This window comes from Nicotiana tomentosiformis, chromosome 8 (assembly GCF_000390325.3).
Source record: "Nicotiana tomentosiformis chromosome 8, ASM39032v3, whole genome shotgun sequence".
NCBI classification, from domain to species: domain Eukaryota; kingdom Viridiplantae; phylum Streptophyta; class Magnoliopsida; order Solanales; family Solanaceae; genus Nicotiana; species Nicotiana tomentosiformis.
The window spans coordinates 99,345,599-99,367,785 of record NC_090819.1 but is presented as its reverse complement, the minus strand read 5'-3'; the positions used below and the strand labels follow the sequence as shown (position 1 = coordinate 99,367,785).

At 39.7% G+C, this 22,187-nt stretch overlaps 1 long non-coding RNA gene across 1 annotated transcript; it reads left to right on the top strand.

The window, feature by feature from the left end:
• Positions 1-875: 875 nt before the first annotated feature.
• LOC138896694 (uncharacterized) lies at positions 876-21,186 on the top strand. Its single transcript, XR_011410088.1, has 4 exons — positions 876-939; positions 8,684-8,744; positions 20,813-20,873; positions 21,146-21,186. It is a non-coding gene; the product is annotated as an uncharacterized lncRNA (long non-coding RNA).
• Positions 21,187-22,187: the final 1,001 nt, after the last annotated feature.

The window sequence follows — 22,187 nt, the reverse complement described above, 5'->3', positions numbered from 1 at the left end:
GGTGGTTTGGAGGTGAATTCCAAAGGAACGGCTGTGATTATTTGCTAAGTGAAATTCATGTGAGCGGCATATATGTGAGGTGACGAGTACCTATGCGCCACCAATTTACCTGTTTTTTCATGTTTCTCTATTTTTCTGATATTGTCTGATTTCTATGCCAAATTGCTACGTGTTATACTAGTGTTGTCCAAATTATCGTTATTATTAGGTTTACGGATTTTTCTAGTGATAATTGAGTTTTTATTTCAAGTTGAGATTGATATTATGGAACCAAATGTTGAAGTAAGGTTTGTACTTGTTATTCTATCTCCCTGTTGTTATTTACGCATTGCATTATGGTAAAGAGAGTATTAATGCACGAAGGGTGATGCCGTGCCATATTGTGAGTGTTAATGTACGAAGGGTGATGTCGTGCCATATTATGAGTGTTAATGCACGAAGGGTGATGTCGTGCCATAATGTGAGTGTTAATGCACGAAGGGTGATGTTGTGCCATGATATGAGAGTAAAAGCACAAAGGGTGATGCCGTGCCATTCCTATAAATTTTATGGTGAGATCGAGAGTAAAAGCACGAAGGGTGATGCCGTGCATTTTTCCTTACTATATTCATTATTCCTGTTGATTCATGGTATATTGACTGCTCCGGTGATCATTCTGTTGTAGTTCTTTATCTTGTAATCCCCTCAGTATGTTTCCCCTCCCGACATTTTCTGTTTAGTTGTTCATTCCTATTATTTGTGTATACACTGTTAAATTGTACAAGTTGATTTGTAGGTGCCTTGCCTTAGCCTCGTCACTACTTCGTCGAGGTTAGGCTCGACACTTACCAGTACATGGGTCGGTTGTACTGATGCTGCACTCAGCACTTTCTGTGAAGATTTTGATACCGGCTCAGGTTGATCGAGATTTGCTATTGGTCCGTTGTCCGGAGACTCAAGGTATATCTGTCGGCGTTCACAGACCTTGAAGTCCCCGTCTATCATTTTCATGTACTGCTATTTTCTTTCATTCAGACAGTTATATTCTTTTAGACTATTACTTGTAGTAAAATTCTAGAATGCTCGTGAATTGTGACTCCAGATCCGGGTAGTAGTAATTAATACAGTTTTATGATATTCCGCACATATTATTTTTCATTTGAGTTAATAATTGATATTTACTGAATCAAAATAAGGAAATGGTTTAATGATTCTCTAACGTTGGCTTTCCTGGCAAGTGAAATGTTAGGCGCTATCACGGTCCCGTTGGTGAGAAATTTCGGGTCGTGACAGTTGGTATCAGAGCACTGGGTTTCCTAGGTCTCACGATTCACGAGCAAGCTTAGTAGAGTCTGGAGGATCGGTACGGAGACGTTTGTGCTTATCTTCTAGAGGCTATGAAGTTTAGGAACAAGTTTAACTTATTTTCTTCTCTGTTGTGCGATTTTGCTTCCTCAATACTGATTGAACTCTTCTACTCTTATTCTATCATAGATGGCGAGAACACGTACCGCTTCCTCAGCTTAGCAGCATCCAGAGTCTCCGGTGACAGCTCCTACGCGGGGCAGAGGTCGTGGCCGAGGCCATGCCAGAGGCCGAGGCAGGGGCAGGGCTTCGCCTAGGGCCCGAGCAACATCCCCAGCAGTGGAGCCTCAGATAGAGATTAACGAGGAGGTTCCAGCCCAGACTGTTCCTGTCGGACCAGCTCAGGTTCCGGAGGGGCTCATTGCTACCCCAGTACTTCAGAACACTTTGGTCTGTTTGGTGGGACTTATGGAGAGTGTGGCCCAGACTGGCGCATTTCCCATGGCACCAGTAGTCTCTCAGTCTCGAGGAGGAGCCCAGACTCCTACCACTCCCGCTCCAGAGCAAATAGCTCCCCAGTATCAGGCTCCAACAGCTCAGCCAGTTGGATTAGTTCAGCCGGTTTTTGCGGCATAGATCTGAGATGGGCCAGCTATGTCTTCTAAGGCTTTGTCGAGATTGGACAGGTTTACCAAGCTCTTTCCTGTCCACTTCAGTGGTGCTCTTTCAGAGGATCCCCAGGAGTATCTTGACAACTGTCACGAGGTTTTATGGAATATGGGTATAGTGGAGACCAATGGGGTCGATTTTGCTGCATTTCAGATGACTGGTTCTGCCAAGAAATGGTGGATAGATTACTTGTTGACCAGACTAGCTGGGTCACCTGCTCTTACTTTGGACCACTTCTCTCAGCTCTTCATAGATAAGTTTCTACCTATCACATTGAGAGAGGGGCGTCGCCGTCAGTTTGAGCATCTCCAGTAGGGCAGAATAAGACCCGTTTTGTGGATTTGGCCCGTCATGTTATTCTTCTGCTTCCCACCGAGAGAGAGAGGGTGAGGAGGTTTATTGATGGACTTGCCCAGCCTATCAGATTGTAGATGGCTAAGGAGACTGAGAGTGAGATTTCTTTTCAGGCGGCTGCTAATGTCGCCAGACGAGTCGAACTGGTTCTTACTCTAGGAGGTCAGGGGTCTGACAAGAGACCTCGTCATTCCGGTGAATTCAGCGGTGCCTCACCTAGAGGAAGGAGTAATTTTGGTAGAGGCCATCCTCCCAGGCCATTTCATTTAGCACTCCAGGCATCCCACGGTGCCTTAGGTGGTCGTGGGCCTTAGATGCATTATTCCGATCAGCTAGCCTACAATGCACCACTAGCTCCTATTAGTTCACCTCCACTCCAGAGTTATCAGGGTGGATATTCAAGTTGACAGGGTCAGTTTCAGGGTCAGCAGTCACAACAGCCGAGCTTATGTTATACTTGTGGTGATTCGAGGCACATTGCTAGATTTTACCCTCGGGCAACGGGCAACTCACAGCATCAGAGTTCTTGTGCCATGGTTCCGGCACCAGTTGCTGCACCACCTGCTCATCCAGCCAGAGGTAGGAGCCAGACAGTTAGAGGTGGAGGTCAGGGCCGTTAGAGGTGGAGACCAGCCAGCTAGAGGTCGTCTCATGGACGTAGTTCAAGGTGGTGGGGACCAGCCCCGGTGTTATGCTTTTCCAGTCAGGCCTGAGGCTGAGTCATCTGATGCTGTTATCATAGGTACTATTTCAGTTTGCAGTAGAGATGCTTCAATTCTATTTGATTGGGGATCCACTTACTCCTATGTGTCTTCCTATTTTGCTTCCTATTTGGCTGTGCCCCGTGATTCTTTGAGTGCTCCTGTGTATGTGTCCACACTAGTGGGAGATGCTATTATTGTAAATTGTGTTTATCATTCATGTGTGGTCACCATTGGGAATCTTGAGACTCGTGTAGATCTTCTACTTCTTGACATGGTTGATTTTGATATCATACTAGGCATGGAGTGGCTGTCACCTTATCATGCTATATTAGATTCTCACGCCAAGATGGTGACCTTAGCCTTGCAGGGGTTGCCTCGATTATAGTGGAGAAGGAATCTTGGCCATTCTGCCAGCATGGTTATCTCTTATGTGATGGCTCGGCATATGGTCGAGAAGGGGTGTCTAGCTTATTTGTCTTATGTTCGCGATTCTAGTGCAGAGGTTCCTTCCATAGATTCGGTGCTGGTTGTTCGTGAGTTTCCAGAGGTGTTTCCTGCAGACCTGCCAGGGATGCCACCTGACAGGGATATTGATTTCTACATTGATTTGGCTTCGGGCATTCAGCCTATTTCCATTCCTCCATATAGTATGGCCCCGCCAAAGTTGAAAGAATTGAAAGAGCAATTGCAAGATTTGCTGGATAAGGGCTTCATTAAACCTATTGTCTCGCCCTGGGGTGTACCTGTGTTGTTTGTGAAGAAGAAAGATGGATCGATGAGGATGTGTATAGATTATCGGCAGTTGAACAAAGTCACCACCAAGAACAGATATCCATTGCCGAGGATTGATGATTTATTTGATCAGCTTCAGGGTGCCAAGGTGTTTTCAAAGATTGATTTGAGATCTGGCTACCATCAGTTGAGGATTAGGGCATCCGATGTTCCTTAAATAGCTTTTCGGACTCGGTATGGGCATTATGAATTTCTAGTGATGTCATTTGGGCTAACAAATGCCCAAGCAACATTCATGGATTTGATGAACCGGGTGTTCAAACCCTACTTAGATTCCTTTGTAGTTGTGTTAATTGATGATATATTAATCTACTCCTACAATCTAGAGGAGCATGAGCAGCGCCTTCGGATCATTCTTCAGACTCTGAAAGATAGCCAATTATATGCTAAGTTCTCAAAATACGAGTTTTGGCTGAGTTCTGTTGCTTTCTTGGGTCACGTTGTATCGGTAGAGGGTATTCAGGTGGATCCTAAGAAGATTGAGGCAGTCCAGAACTGGCCTAGACCCACATTAGCTACAGAGATCCGTAGTTTCCTTGGTTTGGCGGGCTATTACCGTCAATTTGTGGAGGGGTTTTCATCCATAGCATCCCCGTTGACCAGATTAACCCAGAAGGGTGCCCCGTTCAGGTGGTCAGACGAGTGTGAAGTGAGCTTTCAGAAGCTCAAGATAGTTTTGACTACGGCACCGGTATTGGTGTTACCCACAGGTTCAGGATCTTATACAGTATATTGTGATGCATCTCGTATTAGTATAGGTGCGGTATTGATGCAGGGTGGCAAGGTTATTGCATATGTTTCATGGCAGTTGAAGGTTCACGAGAAGAATTGCCCTGTTCATGATCTAGAGCTGGTAGCCATTGTTCACGCGCTGAAGATTTGGAGGCACTATCTTTACGGTGTGCCATGTGAGGTATTCACTGATCATCGGAGCTTACAGTATTTGTTCAAGTAGAAGGAACTCAATTTGAGTAGAAAGTCAGTCAATATGGGTAGCCTTGCATATATTCCAGTTAGTGAGAGACCGTTTGCATTGGATGTTCAGGCCTTGGCCAACCAGTTCGTGAGGTTAGATGTTTCTGAGCCCGGCCATGTTCTAGCTTGTACAGTTGCTCGGCCTTCTTTATTTCAGCACATCAAAGATCAGTAAGATAACGATCCTCATTTACATGTCCTTAGAGACACAGTGCGGCATGGTGGTGCCAAGCAGGTTACTGTTGGAGATGACGGAGTTTTGAGGATGCAAGGTCGTATTTGTGAGCCTAATGTGGATGGACTTCGTGAGTTGATCCTTGAGGAGTCCCACAGTTCCCGGTATTCTATTCATCCGAGCGACGCCAAGATGTATCAAGACTTGAGGTAGCATTATTGGTTGAGGCGAATGAAGAAGGACATAGTTGCCTATGTAGCTCGGTGCCTAAATTGCCAGCAGGTAAATTGTGAGCATCAGCGACCTGGTGGTTTACTTCAGAGGTTAGATATTCCTTGGTGAAAGTGAGAGCGTATCACTATGGACTTTGTTGTTGGACTCCCACAGACTCAAAGGAAGTTCGATGCAGTTTGGGTCATTGTGGACAGGCTGACTAAGTCAGCGTATTTCATTACTGTGGCAGTTACCTATTCCTCGGAGTCGTTGGCAGAGATTTATATTCGTGAGATCGTCCGTCTTAACAGTGTGCCCGTGTCTATCATTTCTGATCGAGGTACGAAGTTTACCTCGCACTTTTGGAGGGCAGTTCAGCGTGTGTTGGGTACATGGGTTGAGATGCGCATAACATTTTATCCTCAGACGAACGGGCAGTCTGAGCGTACTATTCAGATCTTGGAGGATATGCTCCGCGCCTATGTTATTGACTTTAGAGGTTCTTGGGATCAGTTTTTGCCATTAACGGAGTTTGCCTACAATAGCAGCTACCAGTCGAGCATTCAGATGGCTCCCTGTGAGGCATTATATGGTAGACGGTGTAGGTCGCTAGTTGGGTGGTTCGAGCCGGGGGAGGCTCAGTTATTGGGTACAGATTTAGTTCAGGAGGCCTTGGACAAGGTCAAGATTATATAGGATCGAGTTTGTATAGCTCAGTCCAGGCAAAAGAGTTATGCTGACCGCATAGTTCGTGATATTGCATTCATGGTTGGAGAAAGAATATTGCTTCGGGTATCGCCCATGAAGGGTGTTATGAAATTTGGGAAGAAGGGCAAGTTGAGCCCTAGGTATATCAGGCCATTTGAGATCCTCGAGAGAGTGGGGGAGGTAGCTTATAGATTTGCGTTACCTCCAGGGTTATCCTCAGTTCATCCGGTATTCCATGTGTCCATGCTCCGGAAATATCATGGTGACCCGTCCCACGTGTTAGATTTCAGCTCTGTCCAGTTGGACAAGGATTTGACTTACGAGGAAGAGCCGGTGGCCATTCTAGACCGGCAGGTTCGTCAGTTGAGGTCAAAGAGTTACCCTTCAGTTTGAGTGCAGTGGGGAAGTCAGCCTATTGAGGCAGCGACTTGGGAGTCCGAGTCTGATATACGGAGTAGATATCCCCACCTTTTCACCAGCCCAGGTATTTTTCTTCTATGTCCATTCGAGGACGAACGGTTGTTTTAGAGGTGGAGAATGTGATGACCCAAAAGGCCATTTTATGTTTTAGAACTCGAATCTGCGTTCTTAAGCTATAAAAATCTCATTTTTAACTTTCTCGATTTACGTGCCCAGTCCGGTCAGGTTTATGAAAAACTTTTATGTTGAAAACTAATGAAAATAAGAATTTTTGCCTTAAAAGTTGATTTTAGTTGACTTCGGTCAACAGTTTTGGTAAACGGGCCCGGATCTATGCTTTGACGGTCCCAGTAGGTCCATATCAAATTATGGGACCTGGGTATATGCCCGAAATCGAATTTGGAGGTCCCTAGCTTGAGTTATGAGTTTTTATGAAAATTAAAAGTTTTGAAACTATTTGTTTTTAAGAATTGATTGATATTTGCCATTGTTAGTATCGGGTCCGTATTTTTGTTCCGGAATCCGGTAAAGGTTCATTATGATATTTAAGACATGTCTGTGAAATTTGGTGAGAAATGGAGTTGATTTGACGTGATTCCGACGTCCAGTTGAGAAATCAAAAGTTTTAAAGTGTTCTTGAGAATCTCATTTGAATTGGTGCTAATTTTAGAGTTCTTGGTGTTATTTTGGCGATTTGATCGCGCGAGCAAGTTTGTATGATATTTTTAGACTTGTGTGCATGTTTGGTTTGGAGACCCGAGGACTCGGGTGAGTTTCGGATAGGCCACGGAATGTTTTGGACTTTGGAAATCTGGTTTTTCTGCAGAATCTGTGTTCTGGCATGTCCTTCTTCGCGTTCGCGAAGGTACTCTTGCGAACGCGAAGAGTAAAATGGGCAGCTGGGGATTTCTTCTTCGCGAATGCGAAGACCAGGGACGGGTTGCCTACGCGAACGCGTGCACTGCCTCGCGAACGCGAAGGCTTGGCATCCCATACACTTCGTGAACGCGACAATGCTCTCGCGAACGCGATGAACACTGTTGCCCAGCACTTAACAGAATCCAAAACGGGATTTTTGCCAAAAAAACTCATTTTTCTCAAAAACCAAAGGGTGAGGGGCGATTTTTCAAGAGTCATTCCTTCCCCAAATTGTTGGTAAGTGATTCTAAATTATTTTCTTTCAATTACCTATTACATTTCTTGGTAGAATTAGGGGTTAGGGTAAAAAATAGGGATTTCGGGAATTTGGGGATTTAGACCTCAATTTGAGGTCGGATTCCAAAACTAATTACATATTCAGGCTCGGGGGCGAATGGGTAAAAAGATTTTGGTCCGAACCTCGGGTTTTGACCAAGCGGGCTCGGGGTCGATTTTTCGACTTTTTGGAGGGAAAATTGGGAAATTTAATTTATGCCATATAATTGATTCCTTTAGCAATATTTGATATTATTGAGTCATTTTTGAATAGATACGAGTGGTTTGGAGGTGAATTCCAAAGGAAAAGCTGTGATTGAGAATTAAGTGGCCTTAGGAGCGAGGTAAGTGTTGTGTCTAACCCTGACTTTAGGGAATTAGGAACCTTAGATTATTTGTTAAGTGAAATTCATATGAGCAGCATATATGCGAGGTGACGAGTACTTATGCGCCGCCAAATTTACTTGTTTTTCCATGTTTATCTGTTTTTTTATATTGTCTCATTCCTATGCCAGATTGCTACGTGTTATACTAGTGTTTTTCAAATTATCGTTCTTATCATATTTACGGAATTTTCTGGTGATAACTGAGTTTTTAATTCAAAGTTGAGATTGATATTATGGAACCAAATGTTTAAGTAAGGTTTGTACTTGTTATTCTATCTCCCTGTTGTTATTTATGCATTGCATTATGGTAAGGGAGAGTGTTAATGCATGAAGGGTGATGTTGTGCCATATTGTGAGTGTTAATGCACGAAGGGTGATGTCGTGCCATATTGTGAGTGTTAATGCATGAAGGGTGATGCAGTGCCATGATATGAGAGTAAAATCACGGAGGGTGATGCCGTGCCATTTCTATTAATTTTATGGTGAGATTGAGAGTAAAAGCACGAAGGGTGATGCCGTGCATTTTTCTTTACCGTATTCACTATTCCTGTTGATTTATGGTATATTGACTTCTCCGGTGATCATTCTATTGTAGTTCTTTATTTTGTATTCCTCTCAGTATGTCTCCCCTCCCGACATTTCTTGTTTAGTTCTTCATTCTTGTTATTTGCGTATACACTGTTAAATTGTATGGGTTGATTGTAGGTGCCTTGCGTTAGCCTCGTCACTACTTCGTCGAGGTTAGGCTCGACACTTACCAGTACATGGGGTCGGTTGTACTGATGCTGCACTCTGCACTTTCTGTGCAGATTTTGATACCGGCTCAGGTTGATCGAGATTTGCTATTGGTGCGCTGTCCGGAGACTCAAGGTAGATATGTCGGCGTTCACAGACCTTGAAGTCCCCATCTATCCTTTATGTCCTACTATTTCTTTCATTCAGACAATTGTATTTCTTTCAAACTATTACTTGTAGTAAATTCTAGAATGTTAGTGAATTGTGACTCCAGATCTGGGTGGTAGTAATTAATATCGTTTTATGATATTCCGCACTTATTATATTTCATTTGAGTTAATTATTGATATTTACTGAATCGACATAAGGAAATGGTTTAATGATTCTCTAATGTTGGCTTGCCTGGCAAGTGAAATGTTAGGCGCCATCACGGTCCCGTCGGTGGAAAATTTCGGGTCATGACAATACCCTTATTCTTACCATATTAGAACATTTCAATGGTAGATTTACCAATCAGTATGAGACAATCCGTACTCTATTTAATGGTCTCAGATGTAGGACCTTAGGTAAGTTTAGATGGTATAAAGATACCTTTATGAGTAGGGTTATGGAATTACCAGAAAATAAGTATGAACATTGGAAAGCTAAGTTTATTGTAACGACCCGACCAGTCGTTTTGAGAGTAATAGCCCCGATCCCCTATTAACTACTTTCCCCAAATCTGTTTCTGCTATTGTGACTTGTCGGGATGATTGGTTTTGAGTTTCAGAGTGTTTTGGGACACTTAGTCCCTAAATGAGAGCTTAAGCCTTAGGATTTGGACCGTAGTCAAAACTATATGAAGACGACTCCAGAATGGAATTCTGTCGGTTTCGTTAGCTCCGTTAGGTAATTTTGGATTCAAAAGCGTGTCCGGATTGTGTTTTGGAAGTTCGTAGCTCATTTAGGCTTGAAATGGCGAAAGTCGAATTTTTGGAGTTTTGGGCCGGTAGTGGAATTTTTGATATTGGGGTCGTTTTCTGATTTTGGAAGTTGGAGTAGGTCCGTAATGTTGATTATGACTTGTGCACAAAAATTTGAGGTCAATCAAACGGGATTTGATAGGTTTCGGCATCGGTTGTAGAATTTTGAAGTTTCAAGTTCTTTAAGTTTGAATTGGAGGGTGATTCATGATTTTAGCGTTGTTTGATTGGATTTGAGAGCTCGACTAAGTTTGTATGGTGTTTTAGGATTGGTTGGTATGTTTGGTCGAGGTCCTAGGGGGCTCGGGTGTGTTTCGGATGCTCAACGAGTCATCTTTGGACTTAGAGAAGTGGCAGATTTTTGGTGTTTTATTGCAGAAAAAACCTTCATCGCATTCGCGAGAGGTGCCTCGCGATCGTGTAGTCCATCTGGGAAAGGCAGCGAAGTTGTTCTTCGCGTTCGCGATGTTGTTCCTGCATTCGCGAAGGTGTGGGACCTTAAGCCTACGCGTTCGCGATATAGTCCTCGCATTCGCGTAGAGGAACGGGGTAGAGGAAGCTTCGGGCATTAAGCCTACCCGTTTGCGAAGAGGTTCTCGCGTTCGCGAAGGAGGAATTTTGGGCCAGTGGAAGATTTTTCATCGCGTTCACGATCGTGATGTCGCGTTCGCGAAATAGAACGCACCTGGGCAGAATTTAAGGTTCAAAAAACAAGGGTTGTGTTCATAACACAAAAATTTGATTGATAGCTCGGTAGAAGGCGAAATTTGGAGAGATTTTCGGAGGAAGTTTTTGGGTAATGATTCCTAACTCCTTTATGGTTATAATCCACTAATCTATGGTTGATTTCATCATTTAATTTCGGATTTGGGGTGAAAAATTGAGAAAGATTCTTAGGCCGAATTTTGGGGTTTTGATCGAGATTTTGGTATTGGATTTGAGCAATTTTGGTATGAGTAAACTCGTGAGTGAATGGGTGTTCGTATTTTGTGACTTTTACCCGATTTCGAGACGTGGGCCCGGGGTGACCTTTTGGGCGTTGTTTCCTAATTTCACGCTTTTGCTTCGAATTAATTAGCTAAATTAGTTACTAGTAGTTATAATTACATTATGAAATTTATTTGAATAGATTCAGGCCATTTGGAGTCGGATACTCGTGGCAAGAATGTGTTGTCGAGGTGATTTGAGCAGTTCGAGGTAAGTGGCTTTCCTAACCTTGTGTTAGGGACTTCCCCCTTAGGATATCTTGATATTATTTGGTGTGGGGGTGCCGTGTACGTGAGGTGATGAGTACGTACACGGGCTATTATTGCAAAAATCCTGTTTAACCTTTTTTTTATCATAAATTTTTTATATTATTAAGTCGTACTAATATGTTTAATTGTGTAGTTTAGACTAGAAAAGCATGTTTACATGTTTTAACTGCCTAATTGACATTCTGTGCGTCATGTTTAGCTATGTCCTCATTTGCCTTATCTGTGTCCAGTATAAACTGTATAACTCGATGTCATACATGTCATTTCGTATTGCGTTGCATATTTACTTTGGGACTACAGACGTATTCCGGGAGATCACCCAGCACTGCATATTTACTTTGGAACTACGGACGTATTCCGGGAGATCCCCCTGTACTGCACATTTATTTTGGAACTACGGACGTATTCCGGGAGATCCCCCTGTACTGCATATTTACTTTGGGACTACGGACGCATTCTGAGAGATCCCCCTGCACTGCATATTTATTTGAAACTACGGGATGGTATCCCGAGAGATTTCCCACTGTGTTTACCTTGTTTTGAGCCGAGGGCTCCCTTAACTGTAAAATTTTCGAGAATTTCTATAACTATGTTACCGTAAATTTCACTTATATCTTTTACTATTTAATTTATTATATTTACTATGGTAGGGCCTTGACCTGATCTCGTTACTACTCAACCGAGGTTAGGCTTGGCACTTACTGGGTACCATTGTGGTGTACTCATGCCCTTCCCTGCACATGTTTTCGTGTGCAGATCCAGGTGCGAGCTATCAGCCTCGGGGTTAGTACGTGCTACTGATTCTAGGAGACTTCAAGGTACTTCTGCTTGCGTCTGCAGATCTTCGGAGTCCCCTTCTACTCCCTCGCCTAGATACTTTCTTTATTATCCTCAGACTTTTGTATAGAGCTACATAGATTACAGCAGCTTGTGACTTAGTGATAATCCGGGTCTTGGGAAATTATTTTGTATATGCCGAGTGGTACTACTCTTGGCTATTTATAATATGTTGTTTATCTTTAAAATATTGTGTTTCTTTATATTTGTTTTTGCAATATTAGGCTTACCTAGTCGTAAAGAATAGGTGCCATCATGATACCTTACAGAGGGATAATTTGGGGTCGTGACATTTATAGATGGCCTTCCCTCCTTATTTGTTGAAAGAGTAAGAAAAACTCTAAGAGGTAGTTACGATGAAATTCCGTATAAGGATTATACCTATGGAAAACTGATAGGAATTTACACACAAGAAGGATTAAACTTGTGTAATGAGTTGAAATTGTCTACACAGCTTAAGAAAAACAAGCTTAAGGAAAAATCTCAATTAGGAGACTTTTGTACCCAGTTCGGTTTACCCGAGACTTCTGCTAATAGTAAGAAGAAGAAACACAAGTATCATAGATACCCTAACCTTGATAGTCCTTATAAGAAAAAGAGGCCTAGATATAGGTCTAAGGAAGAACGTGATACTAGAAAAAGCTATCGTAATACAGAAAGATTTACGAAAGATAGGTCTAAGAAGGTTCTTGCTGACCTAAAGTATTATAAATATGGAAAATTTGGCCATATAGCTCCAAATTGTAAGCTTCAAAAGTTGAAAACCTTAGAGATTGACAATGAGTTACATGATAAGATTTATGGTTTATTATACACATCTGGTTCAGAATCAGATTATGATTCTTATTCAGCATCTGAAGATGAAGTTGATTTACTTGATTTATCTGATAGTGATAAAGCTTTAGATAATACCTGCACAACTTGCCAAGATAATACATGTACTTGTAATGATGATGAATTTTATAAATTACAATCACAATTTCAAGATTTTAACATAAAAACTATCACCTCTGATAATGTGATAGAACTTTTAAAAGAAGTTACTAATGAAAAACTTTGAGAAAAAATTATAAATTTAGCTGCATGCAGTTCAAGTTCTTCAAAACCTTTTGAAAACTCAAAAAATAAATTTGAATATTCTGCGCCTTATTCTTTATTAGAGGTAAATAACCGTCTTATTACTAAAAATACAGCTTCTGCAAAAGATTCTTCTTTCGACGATTTAAAGGTTGAAATTAATAATTTAAAAAAAGAGATCAAATCTCTTAAACAAAATCAAATGATTTGTGATCATAGGATAACTCAGATTGAGAAAATTAATTCTCTAGCTGAGAAATCTAATGACAAAAACAAAAGTATTTCTGAAAATGATATTGAGGAAGAACCTATTAGTTGTGATTCTAAACATGATATGTTTTTGGGAATGATGCAAATTGTTACTGCCCATAAATGGTATATTAAATGTACTATTTTAATTGATAATAATTTTTCTATTACAAATATTGCTATGATTGATAGTGGAGCTGATGTTAGCTGCATTCAGGAAGGTTTAGTACCTACTAAATATTTTCAAAAAACTACTCATATGGTTAAATCTGCATCAGGACATGCTTTAGATATAAAGTATAAATTGTCTAATACGAATATTTGTCTGAATAAAGTCTGCATTCCTCATTTCTTTTTCTTGGTTAAAAACCAGTTATATTCTTTCATTATACTGGGAACACCTTTTATTCGCTATTTATCCTTTTACTAGCATAGACTCGAAAGGTTTTATAGCTACTTATAAGGATAAAAAGATAAGTTATACTTTTATTACAGATCCCGTAACTAGAGATATAAATGCTTTAATTGATATGAAGCAAAGACATATTGATTCTTTACAATTAGAATTATATAGTATGAATATATTTGATACTTTAAAATCCACTAAAGTACAGGAAAAGATTAAATTGATTTCTGAACAAATTGTTATTGATATTTGTGCTGATCATCCTAGTGCTTTTTGGAATAAAAAAAGCATATTGTCACTCTTCCATATAAAGATAATTTTTCGGAGGATGATATCCCTACTAAATCTCGACCTTATCAAATGAATACCGAATTGGTAGAATTCTGCAAAAAAGAAATTGATAATTTGTTACAAAAGGGTTTGATAAAACCTTCAAAATCTCCGTGATCTTGTACCACTTTTTATGTTAATAATGTTTCAGAAAAAGAATGAGGCATTCCCAGATTGGTTATAAATTATAAACCGTTAAATAAATTTCTAAAATGGATAAAGTATCCTATCCCCAACAAAAAATATTTATTATCAATATTATATGATGCCAATATATTTTCAAAGTTTGATTTAAAATCTAGTTATTGGCAAATTTAAATATTTAAAGGGCATACTTATAGAACTGCTTTTAATGTTCCATTTGGGCAATATGAATGGAATGTTATGCCTTTTGGCTTGAAAAATGCTCCTTCTGAATTTCAGAAAATCATGAATGATATATTTAATCCATATCTCAATTTCATTATTGTTTATATTGTGACATTTTGATATTCTCTAAAATATTTGAAATGCATATTAAGCATCTAGATATTTTTAAAAGAATTGTTATACAAAATAGTTTATTTATTTCGAAACTAAAGATGAGTTTATTCCAAACTAATGTTCGATTTTTAGGACATTATATTTGTCAAGGAAAATTAACTCCGATTCAAAGATCTATTAATTTTGCATCAAAATTTCCTGATATTATTACTGATAGAACTCTGTTACAAAGGTTCTTGGGAAGTTTAAATTATATATCGCCATTTTATAAAAATCTGTCTCGTGATCTGGCCCCATTATATGATAGGCTAAAAAAGGATCATAAAAAACGTTGGACTGATAGTCATACTACTTTGGTTAAAAATATTAAGCAAAGAGTTAAAGCTTTACCTTGTTTAACTCTTGCTAATCCTGCATGTCAAAAGATTATCGAGACAGATGTGTCTAATATTGGTTACGGAGGGATATTGAAACAAATAAATCCTAATGATAATTGTGAATACTTGATAAGATTTCACTTTGGAAAATGGACTGAAGCCCAGAAAAAATATGCTATTGTGGCTCATGAAATGTTAACCATTGTTAAATGTGTTTTAAAATTCCATGATGATTTATATAATCAAAAGTTTTTGATAAAAACTAACGCTCAATCTGTTAAATATATATTTAACAAAGATTTTAAACATGATGGCTCAAAATTAATATTTGCAAGATGGCAGGCTCAATTAGCCCCTTTTGATTTTGAAACTCAGTATAAAAAGGGAATTGATAACTCTCTGCCAGATTTCTTATCTCGTGAATATTTGCAGGATGGAACCTCCATGGGTCAGAGGTAGAGGTAGAGGAAGGGGAAGATCGTCCCCACATTCCCAAGAGAGATCATCTCCGTCATACTCTCAAGGATCGTCATACAGATCCTCATCAAACTCCCCAGTCATACACATGGGAAAAAAGAGTTTAGTAAATGAGAAGATATCTCTCAAAGGCGAATCTTCGTCAGGTCCATCTGTTCATCTGGAAGATATTCCAGAAGATAGTCCGTTATACGCACACTTGCAAGCATATTTGGCTGCTCAAAAGCAAAGTGATACTTTTGCTTCAATCACCAAAGAGGACAATGATGATATTAAATCCTATGAAAAATTACTTAAAAAAGAAATGATATTTCTTTTAGAAAATACTGAGATTTAGAGGAAAGAAGAGCATGAAAAATATTTCAAAGGTACTTGATAAATGAATTATATTATCCGGGTGAGTCATACAATACCCGTTCTTACTATAAGACGATTCTCACCAGTACTGGCAGTGCAAAATTTCAGCACTTTTCCGGTTATAGCATGGACGAGAATGTTTATAACTTCTCAAAACTTATTATCAAACAGATTATATCAATTGAAGATTGGTGTATATCTATAATGAAAGAAAGGCAGATAAGCCTTAACAAATCTTGTATGAATTTTACTTATTGGGATTATATCCAAGCTTTTGATAAAGTGTTCTATATAATAATGATAGACATAAGCACACCTGGTTCATAAAGGACTTTTTATAATAATTTCTGGGATAAATTGATGAAAAAAGATCCCAAAACAAAAATATTATACGGTCAAGAACTCTTGGATTCTATTGAAGAAAAAATTCGAGAATACTCAGCAGCTCCCCAGAAGAGAATAATTGATGATAGCTCAGTCAAGCATATTGCTAGAAGAATCTCTTTTCAAGAAAGAGATAAAGATGAAATGATTAATAAGTATTTGGAAGAAGTAAAAAGTAACTTGCTTCAATCTATTAACCAGTATGAAAAATCTGATACTTCGATGCAAAGTGAAACAACAACAATGATATTGTAGAAAATTCCCAGCCTATCCAATCAGAGAAGATGTTATCTAGTATCATATATATATATATATATATATATATATATATATATATATATATATATAGAGATAGATAGATGATCAATCAGCACACCTCCTTTGCTGCCTTCACAAACGTTCCTTAAAAATTGGTGATTATAGCATATGAATGCAATCACCAAATTTCTCAGCACGGCCTACAAACTTCAATATTTCCCAAGCAAAACAAAAATCATAAAATGCACAAATAAAATTTTTTCGGACCTCAGTATTTAAAGTGACTTCTTTACTAGAGGTTTCCACTTGGTGGAATGTCACGACCCAATTACCCTATAGGTTGTGATAGCGCTCAACGTCGTCGCTAGGCAAGCCAACGGTTAACTAGCCATGTATCTATTCGTTTATCATTTTAGAAGTAGTTGATTCTTAATTATTAAATAAGTAAGAGGTGAGAAATTTAATAAAATAATGTGTAAATAATTATAAGAACAAGTGCCACGACCCAAAATCTATTAAAGGTCGTGATTGCGTCGGACACCGCTGTCAGACAAGCCAACAATAAATACTCAATTTGGTTCTCGTTTTAATATTTTGAAATCATATTTTTCCTTCCATTAAATAGTAGAAGATGGAATTTACAGAGTAAATAATAATATTTTAAATAATTTCAATACAGAACAACTCATTTTACCCTAAAACCAGGTGTCACAAGTGCATAAGCATCAACTAGGAATGTAATATAAAATACAGCATCTGTCCGGAATACAAATTTTGACAGAAAAAATATAAATACTCTGAAGAAGACTCTGCCGGCTGGGGGTCGTAATGTGGAATGCAGCTGTCACGGCCCATAATCCCACCACATACGTCGTGATGGCACCTATTCTCTAAGTCTAGGTAAGCCGATCTCTATTACATTTTGAAGCCATTTTTTTTATTTAAATAAGTAACCAAAACTAACAGTGAAAAAAATATGAATATACAACCTCCCAAGACTAGTTGTACCGAGTCACGAACTCTAACTGAATATATGGAATGATCACGAGGACCAAATATACAATACTGTTTGATTATAAATTAACAGTATAATAAAATGAAAAGACTCCAAGGGACTGCGACGACCAAGCAGCTCTACCTTGAATCCTTACGATCCCTCTTTTACTCTGCTCAAGTCCGATATCTCCAATACCTGGCTCTGTATAAAAATATGCAAAAGTGTAGTATGAGTACGCCACAGTCGGTACCCAGTAAGTATCAAGACTAACCTCAATGGCGTAGAGATGAGGTATAGTCAAGACACTCACTAGTCTAATAACCTGTGCAATATAATATACAAAATAATAGGAAACAAATAACAATAGAGCAACATGAAATAACCAGTGATATGCACAGCAGACAACAAAAATACCATTAATATCGCTCAACAATTAATAAGTACAATTACACCCAATTAAATCAAGTCCTTCAAATAAATGTCTTTCATATATAATTCTTCCAAATAATTCTCTTTCAAATATAATTTACTCAAATAATCATTTTTCAAATATAATTCCTTTAATAACTCTTTTCAAATATAATTTTCTCAAATAAATATCTTTCCAATACAATTCTTTCCTATAATACTTACTAAGTAAAAATCCTTCCAAATAAATATTTTGAATATAATTCTTTCAAATAAAAAGTCACCATATGAAACCTCATTTCATAATCATAAAAATACGGGTCTCAGCCCATTTTTATATTTTTTGTAAACATGGGTCTCAGTCCATTTTCATATTTCCACGGCACCTCGTGCCCATAATTAAATTATCATATTTTTCCATCACCTCGTGCCCTCATTTCATATCACAACTGCACGGACAATTTACGTGCCAAACATTCTCATTAATTACTCACGGCACCTCGTGCCCACATTTCATTTCATAATCTGCATGGCAATAGCCACATGCTCTCAATTTCAACATAAATCAGATTGTTCTCAATTTACCAACAACAAGACAAGTTACACAAAGTATAAAAATAAACACAAGCAAATCACAACATCACACGAAAATTATCAATACCACAACCCCACATCATCACATATCGTCCCTGACAATAGCCGACCTTATCGCTACTATTGCCACCTTTATCGCTCCTATTGCCACCCTTATCGCTCCGCCCAGACAATATCAATAGCCACCCTTATCGCTCCTATTGCCACCCTTATAGCTCTTATAGCCGCCCTTATCGCTCCGCCCAGATACTATTTCAACAAACAAAACAACAGTGAAATGCCACCCTTATACCCACATAATATCAACGGTGAAATGCCACCCTTATCTCCCCAAAATAATGTGATGACCCAAAAGGTCATCTTATGTTTTAGAACTCGAATTTGCGCTCTTAAGCCTTAAAATCTCATTTTTACCCTCCTCAATTTGCGTGCGCAGCCTGGACAGGTTTTCGGAAAGCTTTTATGTTGAAAACTAATGAAAATAAGAATTTTTGCCTTAAAAGTTGATTTTAGTTTACTTCGGTTAATATTTTTGGTAAACGGGCCCGGATCTATGCTTTGATGGTCCCGGTAGGTCCGTATCGAATTATGGGACCTGAGAGTATGCCCAAAATCGAATTTGGAGGTCCCTAGCTTGAGTTATGAATTTTTGATGAAAATTAAAAGTTTGAAAATTATTTGTTTTAAGAATTTATTGATATATGGCATTGTTAGTATCGGATCCGTATTTTGGTTCCGGAGCCTGGTACAGGTTCATTATGATATTTAAGACCTGTCTGTGAAATTTGGCGAGAAACGAAGTTGATTTGACATGATTCGGACGTCCAGTTGAGAAGATAGGAATTTTAAAGTGTTCTTGAGAATCTCATTTGATTTGGTGCTAAATTCATAGTTCTAGGTGTTATTTTGGCGATTTGATTGCACGATCAAGTTCGTATGATATTTTTTGAATTGCGTGCATATTTGGTTTGGAGCCCCGAGGGCTCAGGTGCTATTCGGGCGATGTGCGAGTTGAGTTCAAACCTCAACAAGGCTGCTGGTGCACCAAAAATTAAACCCCGGATTTTGGTATCATGTGATTATTTTGGAGGTGACGGGCGTGTGGGCGTGCACCGAGGGGATTGTGACTTGGTCCGTCCTGGAAAACTGTAAAGTTGAATAATTTGTTGTTAGTTATATGCTCTCTATGTGTTGATAAAATTTGACTGTAAATCATGTTAGAAATCATGTTTAGACTATGTGATAGTACTGTTGGGACCCATAGAGGTCGCGTACTTGTTGAATTGCATGTTAAATGCTATGTGTACTCAGTCTCAGCTTTTACTTGCACATTTTATCTCAGTCTCTGTTATTATTATTGATACATCATATCATTGTTGTTTGGGATGATTTCATGATTATTAAGAGCACGAGAGACTGGAGAGATTTATGACTGAGTGAGGCCGAGGGCCTGATTGTGAGATATTGATACTATAGCACGTGAGTTGTCCGTGCAGCACTTGAGTTGGCCGTGCAGTTCCTTATATTATACTATAGCACGTGAGTTGGCCATGCAGCACGTGAGTTGGCCGTGCAGATCCTTATATTATACTACAGCACGTGAGTTGGCCGTGCAGAACGTGAGTTGGCCGTGCGGATCCAGATATTTATATTATGGCACGTGAGTTGTCCGTGCAGTTTATAGCGCTTGGGTTGTAGGTGCCCCTCCGGAGTCTGTACACCCCCAGTGAGCGCGGGTACCCATTGAGAGTGAATGATGAGGGCTGGGAGCCCAAGGATTGATGAGGGCTGGGAGCCCAGTGAGTGATTATTGTCCTAAGAGGTTGTACTTGATTTCCATTTGTTGTTGCACTTAGTTGCTATTTGTCATTATTGTAAAATCTCAGAAAGATTGTTGATATACAGATTACATGAACAAGAACTGTATAAAAATTGATTTGGCATTAAACTGCCAGATTTGATAGCATATCTATTGTTTGCTGGAATTACTAGAAATGAACAATATCTATGTAGCTCGTTACTATCTTCAGTTCCTTATTTATTATTGTTACTTGCTGAGTTGGTTATACTCATACTAGCGAGTGTTGATCCTTCGCGTGGTTGATTTTCAGGAGATTTGAGGTAGCTGTCGTGCTCCGCATACCTTGTCTCTCCTTCTCTATCTCTTTGTTTACTGTATTTGGTCTCAGACTATTTTAGACCATATTTTTCCATATTTGTAGTCATATTAGATGCTCATGTACTTAGTGACACCAGGTTTTGGGAGTGGTTGTATCGGTAATTGTAAGATTTGTGGATTTTATTGAAATATTATATTTTCAAACTTAAGAGAAATTGTGGTTTATTGAGATTTTGGCTTGCCTAGTATTGAGATAGGCGTCATCACGACGGGTGAGATTTTGGGTCGTGACAGCGGGTTATTTGAAATGTTGTGTGACTCATATTTGGTTTCACTGAGATTTGGTATCTTTCACTGTTTAATTTGCTCAATTCGATTAAGGATTTTATGTTTAATTCTGTCTTTTCATTATTCTCACTCTTTATGTTGTATTCCCCCACGGTATGTTCCCTTCCCATTATTTCTGCGTTATTGCTTTACTTACTGTTGTTTCCACTAGCATGATTAGATTGTTCAGGTTATATGTGGGAGTCTTGTCCTAGCCTCGTCACTACTTCGCCGTGGTTAGGCTCGACACTTACTAGTACATGGGGTCGGTTGTACTGATGCCGCACTCTACACTTTCTGTGCAGATTTTGATACCGGCTCAGGTTGATCGAGATTTGCTATTGGTCCGCTGTCCGGAGACTCAAGGTAGATCTATCGACATTCACAGACCTTGAAGTCCCCGTATATCTTTTATGTCTTACTGTTTTCTTTCATTCAGACAGTTGTATTTCTTTCAGGCTATTACTTGTAGTAAATTCTAGAATGCTCATGAATTGTGACTCCAGATTCGGGTGGTAGTAATTAATACAGTTTTAAAATATTTCGCACTTATTATATTTCATCTTAGTTAATTATTGTTATCTACTGAATGGAAATAAGGAATTGGTTTAACGATTTTTTATCGTTGACTTGCCTAGCAAGTGAAATGTTAGGCGCCATCACGGTCCCGTCGGAGGGAAATTTCGGGTCGTGACAGTTGGTATCAGAGCACTAGGTTGCTTAGATCTCATGATTCATGAGCAAGCTTAGTAGAGTCTGGAGGATCGGCACGGAGACGTTGGTGCTTATCTTCCGGAGGCCATGAAGTTTAGGAACAAGTTTCACTTTAATTCTCCTCTGTCGTGCGATTTTCCTTTCTCAATACTAATTGAACTCTTCTACTCTTATTCTCTCGCAGATAGTGAGAACACGTACCGCTTCCTCAGCTGAGCAGCATCCAGAGCCACCAGTGACAGCTCCTACACGGGGCAAAGGTCGAGGCGGAGGTCGTGCCAGAGGCCGAGGCAGGGGCAGGGCTCAGCCTAGAGCCCGAGCAGTAGCCCCAGCAGTGGAGCCTCAGATAGAGCTTGACGAGGAGGTTCCATCCCAAACTGTTCCTGCCAGACCAGCTCAGGTTCTGGAGGGGTTCATTGTTACCCTAGTACTTTAGGACGCTTTGGTCCATTTGGTGGGCCTTATGGAGAGTGTGCCCCAGACTGGCGCATTTCCCATGGCACCAGCATTATCTCAGGCTAGAGGAGGAGCCCAAAATCCTACCACACCCGCTCCGGAGCAGATAGCTCCCCAGTATCAGGCTCCAGCAGCTCAACCAGTTGAATTAGTTTAGCTGGTTATTGCGGCACAGGTCAGAGATGGGCCAGCTATGTCTTCTGAGGCTTTATGGAGGTTGGATAGGTTTATCAAGCTCTTTCCTGTACACTTCAGTGGTGCTCTTTCAGAGGATCCCCAGGAGTACCTTGACAGCTCTCACGAGGTTCTACGGAACATGGTTATAGTGGAGACCAATGGGGTCAATTTTGATACATTTCAGATGACTGGTTCTGCCAAGAAATGGTGGAGAGATTACTTGTTGACCAGACCAGCTGGGTCGCCTGCTCTTACTTGGGACCAGTTCTCTCATCTCTTCATTGAGAAGTTTTTGCCTATCACATTGAGAGAGGAGCGTCGCCGTCAGTTTGA